Genomic DNA, 6,412 nt, shown 5'->3' with positions numbered 1-6,412 from the left:
CTTGCACTTGGGGCATAGGAATGGGTGTCATAGGTACAGGTTAGGGGACAAGTGGCTGGAGAGCAGCACTTGTGAAAGGGACCTCAGGGTGCTGGTTGACTGCAGGCTGAACATGAGTCAGCAGTGTGATGCGGTGGTCAAGAGGGCGAACGCCACCCTTGGTTCATAGCCAGAACTGTGGCTTCTAGATAGAGAGAGGTATTACTACCACTCTATATGACTCTGGTACACCCACCACTGGAGTATTGTGCTCAGTTTTGGGCCCCTCATTACAGAAAGGATATAGCCAGGTTAGAGTCAGTGAAGCGCAGGCCCACAAGGTTGGTGGCCGGTTTGCAGGGGATGCCGTATGAGGCGAGACTGAGGGAACTGGGTCTCTTCAGCCTGGAGAAGAGGAGACTCAGAGGGGATCTGTTGGTGACATACAGGTATGTGAGGGGGTGTCACACGGAGGGGGCAGAGACCTGTTCTCCCCTGCAGGGGAAGGCAGGATGCGCTCCAACGGAGCCAAGCTCAAGGAGCCAAGGTTCCATTTGGATGCCAGGAAGCACTTCCTGACAGTCAGGACCCCGTGGGTGTGGAATGGGCTTCCACAAGAGGTGGCTGAGGCCCCATCGGTGCGGGTGTTCAAGGACAGGCTGGACATGCACATGGCGGGCATGTTGTGAGCGGAGCCGGCAGGAGCAGGGGTCAGACTAGATGCGCCGGGAGGCCCCTTCTGACTCGCGCTGTTTCTAGTTTCCATGAAGTGAGCCTTGGATCGGGGACGCCTCCATTGCACATCTCAGCTCCTTGCTCCTTTGCCACTCTCTCCCCTTCCTGTCACACGTCCATACGGCTGGTGGGAAATCTGCTCCCCATAAAGGCAGCATTGTGTTGCCTGAGGGAAGTGTTAGGGAAGGCCCTCTGTTCTCCTCTGGGCGGGCGAGCCATCGAGAAGAGGGCTGACATCCGAGCGCTGCTCAGCCACTCCTGCTCTCGCTCCCGGACAGCTGCCAGCCCCGCCCCCACCTTGACAAAGATGGATGGCCTCCCTCCTGGCGGTCAGGGAGCTTCTTTTCTGTGTGCTTCTGCCTTGCTCGTTCTCCCAGCAAGCTGCCAGCGATGCTCCAATGCTCTTTTGCACTGAACTCGCCATGCTTCTTCTGGGCCATCCGCCAGGACGGCACGGCCTCGCAGAAGCACTGATCTTGCAGGAAAGCAATCGTCTTTGGAGTGCAGAGGCTGCCACTTCCCCCTTTCTGTGTGCGCGTTTTCAGTGGGAGCCCCCCGCTGCAGCCTCCACATCCAATTATGGGAGTGGCATACATGAGAAATGAAAAGAAGCACTTTGGCAGGGCCCCTCTGCCTGACCCCCTGCCCACCGCGATTGTCTGGGCCTGTCAGCCAAACCCATCTGGAAGGTCTCACCTTCCGCAGCAGGGCAAGAGGGTCACACTCTGACAAATCTGCACTGACCGAGAATAATTTAATAAAACAAAACACAGAGCAAAGACTGACCCTGTTTGGAAAAAACGGGGAGCAGATGCACGGCTGGTCCAAAAATAGCACCCAAGTAACCAAGGGAATTTTGTGATCCCCTCTTCCCACTGAGCACGACTGGTATTTATTAATTATCTTGTACTGCAGGTGGCAGTCAGCTTGTATGAAGGATGCTGGAGAAATCCCAGATGGATTCAGAGGACATTAGATTGCTATGAATTCAACCTGTCAATATCACAGCGAACCAGCCTTTTACGAGCCACACAGGTTCCATCAGCTTGTAGATATTTTCGTTAACTTTCTGGAGTAGCGTGCAAACGCAGTTGTACTAAAACAACACAAATGGTACTGGAAATGTGCTAAGATAGATGCCTTTTTTAAAACATAGATGTTCAATAATGAGGGACATGATATCCTTCTCGAAGGACCTCAAAGGCTGCCACAAAGAGGAAGTCAAGGTCTCTTCTTGCTGATGCCAGAGTGCAGGACACGGAATAACCAGTTCAAGATACAACAACCCAGATTCAGGCTGGACATCAGGAAGAGCTTCCTCACTGTCAGAGCAATATGGCAGTGGAACCAGCTGCCTGGAGAGGTGGGGGGCTCTCCCACACTTGTTTGTTGTTTGGTGGCAGAGTCATGCCTGACCCATCGCGACCCCATGGACCACATTCCTCCAGGCCTTCCTGTCCTCCACCATCCCTTGGAGCCCACCCAAGCCCACACCCACTGCCTCAGTGACTCCATCCAGCCACCTCATCCTCTGCTGTCCCCTTCTCCTTTTGCTGTCAGTCATTCCCAGCATCAGGGACTTCTCCAGTGATCTCCCACACTAGAGACATTCCAGGCAGAACTGGACATCTGAGTGGGATGGTGTAACGTGGTGTCCTGCAACAGCAGGGGGTGGACTAGATGGCCTTCATGGCCCCATCAGCTCTCCAACTCTATGAGTCTATGATTCTCTCTCTCTCTGATGCCTTCAGCATGCAGCCCTGTGTTTGTCAGTGCATAGACTGAGGTACGAGAAGTGCCAAAAAAAATTATGCGTGGGATAAATTTACATGAATTGTGGCAGACTTTTCTGAATGGACACTCTCCCCCTTGCATCAGTGGGTGGACAATGGAAGGAAAAAGAACCCATGAAACACACAGAGAACAGAATTAAAAAAGCCATGCATTTCTAATGGCAATGCCTTACCAGGCACATGTCCTTTCCTGGGTCCCTCAGGAAAAATAATAACTTAGCCAGTGTCCTCGAAACAATTGTTGGAAGTTTGCTAGGGATAAATGGAGCATTCAGCTGAATGTTCTCCAATGCGAGCTTACTGGCTCCAAATTTGGAGGGTGGGGGTGTGAGAAGGGAAGCACTCCTTGGCAAGTTGGGTGGCCGCGGTGGGTCAAATGCGGGAGGGGGAAGACTGTCCCCTGCTGACCCTGTCAGGCAGGTGGTGAAGGTTGCTGCAGCGAGCAAGGTGGCGAGGTGAGAAGAGGCCACTTCAAAGCATGCAGAATCCCAGGGTCTGAAGCAGGAACCTTGAGATCTGATGCTGGGACTGAGCCCAATACAAGTCTTAAAACTTTCTCCAAGCACTGTGGTTGTGACCTGCGTTTCCTGCCCTGCTCTACCCACCTGTGCGCACTCGAGGGCAAAAATGGGACAAAGAGAGTTGTGGTTGTTTGATATGGATTTTAGGTGATGTCTGTTTCAGCCCTGATATTTTAGACATGTGCAGTCGCGATTTGGTGGACTGGGCGTCCAATCAGTTGTGTCCCAGATGTTACTTAATGCGAAGTCTCTCAGTGATTGCTGTGAAGCTTCAGGAACTGCAAAGACCATTGCTCTGGAAGTTCCTCTCCATTTAAATATGAGCCAAAAATGTGATGCAGCTGCAAAAAAGGCAAATGCTATTTTGGGCTGCATTAACAGAAGCATCACTTCCAAAACACATAAAGTACTAATTTTACTATACTCAGTACTAGTTTGGCTTCACTGGGAGTACTCCATCTTGCTCTAGACAGATAAGTTTTTTTAAAAGATGCAGAAAAGCTAGAAAGGGTATAGAGGAGGGCAACAAGGATGATTGTGGGCCTGGAGGCAAAGCCCTGTGAGGAAAGACTGAGAGAACTGGGCATGCTCAGCCCCAGGAAGAGAAGATTAAGGGGAGAGAGGACAGTCCTCTAGCAAACACGATCACAAAGAAGAACAGGATCTCTTCTCATTCATTCCAGAGTTCAGGACACAGAATAATGGACTTAAGTTAAAAGAAACCAGATTTAGACTAGACACCAGGAAGAATTTCCTCACTGTCAGAGTGGTATGACAATGGAACCTGTTACCTGGGGAAGTTGTGGGCCCTCTCTTGCTAGGGCCCCTTCCAACCCCACCCTCCTGGGATTCTATGATTTGCTTCTTGTAAACATTTCTACATGGCGACTCTTTGCAATCCAGATCTAAGCCCCTCTCTAGGTCCTTGTTGCATTTGCTTGGGAGATTTGGTTGAATGCCAGAGATGGTTCTATGGGGTAACAGTAGGGTAGGTAAAAGCCAAAAATAATTTTGAGGAGGGCAGTGACAATGTAGAGGCAGATGCTAATGTGCGTGTGCCTCAACAAGAGCAACTGGGGGAAACTTTCAGAAAGCTGTCAAGTTTTGTTTCTCAGTGCCCTGCAAGAAAGCTCATAAATACTGAACCGACTGTGAAGTGAAGAACGTTTGCCTGTCGTTTGTCCAGTCAGTCCTCTGCAGGCACAGATGGGAATTAATCGTGCAACTGCAGATGGAAAATGAGTGAGATCCAAGCTTATGGTGGTTCTCCAAGTTCTGCCTCAAACATTGTCTCATCTCATTCCTTTCCCAAATGCATTTTTGTTGTTATCTGAATACGTGGGAACACATTTTTCTAAAGTGCACTCTCAAAGTTATATTTTCCCCTTTGACTAAAGCCTGAAAATGTGCATTTAAAGTCTGTGCCCAACAGATTCTTTTTACAAAAGCTTGGAAATATGAGATCATTGCCCTAAAACTACAATCACATTTTGAGGTCTGAATGGGGCAAGTTGTGGTCAAAAAAGAACCAGAAGGAGAAATATATCTCAGTGTTTGACATCAAACTTTGTGATTAGCAGCTAAAACTAAGCCTCCAAATTAGATAAGCCTGTGATAGATGCAAGGAACTCACTCAGACACACTGCCTGGTCAAAGGAGCAGTATATTCTGTCCTTGCTTCCCCCATCCAGTTCTAACATTGGGAACTCTGCCTGGGGTGGCATAGACTTCAGGTGCCTCTTCCACAAGTACCTCCCCACGTGTCCGAATTGTCTTCGTTTTCTATCCCTCTGTGTGGTTTCCCTGCCATCTCCTGCTCCACTATGTGGCTGATGAGCTGGAAGCAGGGGCTCCAATGGAGCACGCTGGAACCTCTCCTTGGATCAGAGGGGATCACGCCTCCTGTGCCAGTCTCCCCATTTTCCCCAGAGCCCACCTGAGGCCTGGATTGATTCGGCAATGAGGACAGGTCAAAAGGAGGGTTTTCTCCAGCCATGTTTCCCTCCAGAGCCCTGATCTGTGCTGCTGACCCAGAGCCTTGGATGCCACACAACATCCTGCCTTTAAGTCAGCCCTTTGATCCCTTGCAAGCATTTTTAGTGAGCCAGTCAATCAGGCTTCATTGTCCTCTCCTTCCTGCAGTCTCCTTCATTCTAGCATGTTGCACCTCACAGAAAGCTATAAATCACAAGCGGCACAATTATGGCACGTTACCTCAAACCACTGTAATTATACAATTAAGTTGTGACAGGAGGTTTTCTCCTTTTGCCTTCACAATATGGTGCTTAATGTAGCGATTAAACTATATCTGTACAAATGGTGCTAATTGAAAGAGAATGGGTTTTTACTGATAGAAACATCGAAACAGAGCGAGTCAGAAGGGGTCTCCCAGGCCATCTAGTCCAACCTCTGGCACCAGCCGGCTCCACTCACGACATGCCCACCATGTGCATGTCCAGCCTATCCTTGAACACCCGCACCGATGGGGCCTCAACGGCCTCTCGTGGAAGCCCATTCCACACACTTGGGGTCCTGACTGTCAGGAAGTGCTTCCTGGCATCCAAATGGAACCTGGGTTCCCTGAGCTTGGCTCTGTTGGAGCGCATCCTGCCTTCCTCTGCAGGGGAGAACAGGTCTCTGCCCCCCTCCGTGTGACATCCCCTCACATACCTGCATGTCACCAACAGACCCCCTCGGAGTCCCCTCTTCTCCAGGCTGAAGAGGCCCAGTTCCCTCAGTCTTGCTTCCTACGGCATCCCCTGCAAACCGGCCACCAACCTTGTGGCCCTGCGCTGCACTGACTCCAACCTGGCTATATCCTTTCTGTAATGAGGGGCCCAAAACTGAGCACAATACTCCAGTTGCGGGCGCACCAGAGTTGTGTAAAGTGGCAGTAATACCTCTCTCGATCTAGAAGCCACACTTCTGGCTATGCAACCAAGGGTGGCGTTCGCCCTCCTGACCACCACATCACACTGCTGACTCATGTTCAGCCTGCAGTCAACCAGCACCCCGAGGTCCCTTTCACAAGTGCTGCTCTCCAGCCACTTGTCCCCTAACCTGCACTTATGACACCTATTCCTATGCCCCAAGTGCAAGACCTTGTTCTTATCCACACTGAACGCCATCCTGTTGTCTTCTGCCCACTTCCATAGTCTGTCCAGATCCTTTTGGATCTGGAGTACCTGCTCCTCAGTTGTGGCCACTGCTCCAGTTTTAGTGTCGTCTGCGATTTGATCAGCAGACTGTTCACCCCTTCTTCCACGTCATTGATGAAAAGATTAAACAGGATCGGCCCCAGGACAGAGCCCTGGGGGACCCCACTTGTCACTGGCCACCATCCCTATGATTCCCCACTAATGGTTACCCTCTGCTTTCGGTCAG

The sequence above is a fragment of the Varanus komodoensis genome, unplaced genomic scaffold (genome assembly GCF_004798865.1).
Source record: "Varanus komodoensis strain SLA01 unplaced genomic scaffold, ASM479886v1 scaffold4, whole genome shotgun sequence".
Taxonomy (NCBI): domain Eukaryota; kingdom Metazoa; phylum Chordata; class Lepidosauria; order Squamata; family Varanidae; genus Varanus; species Varanus komodoensis.
Note: the sequence above shows the minus strand (reverse complement) of the source record.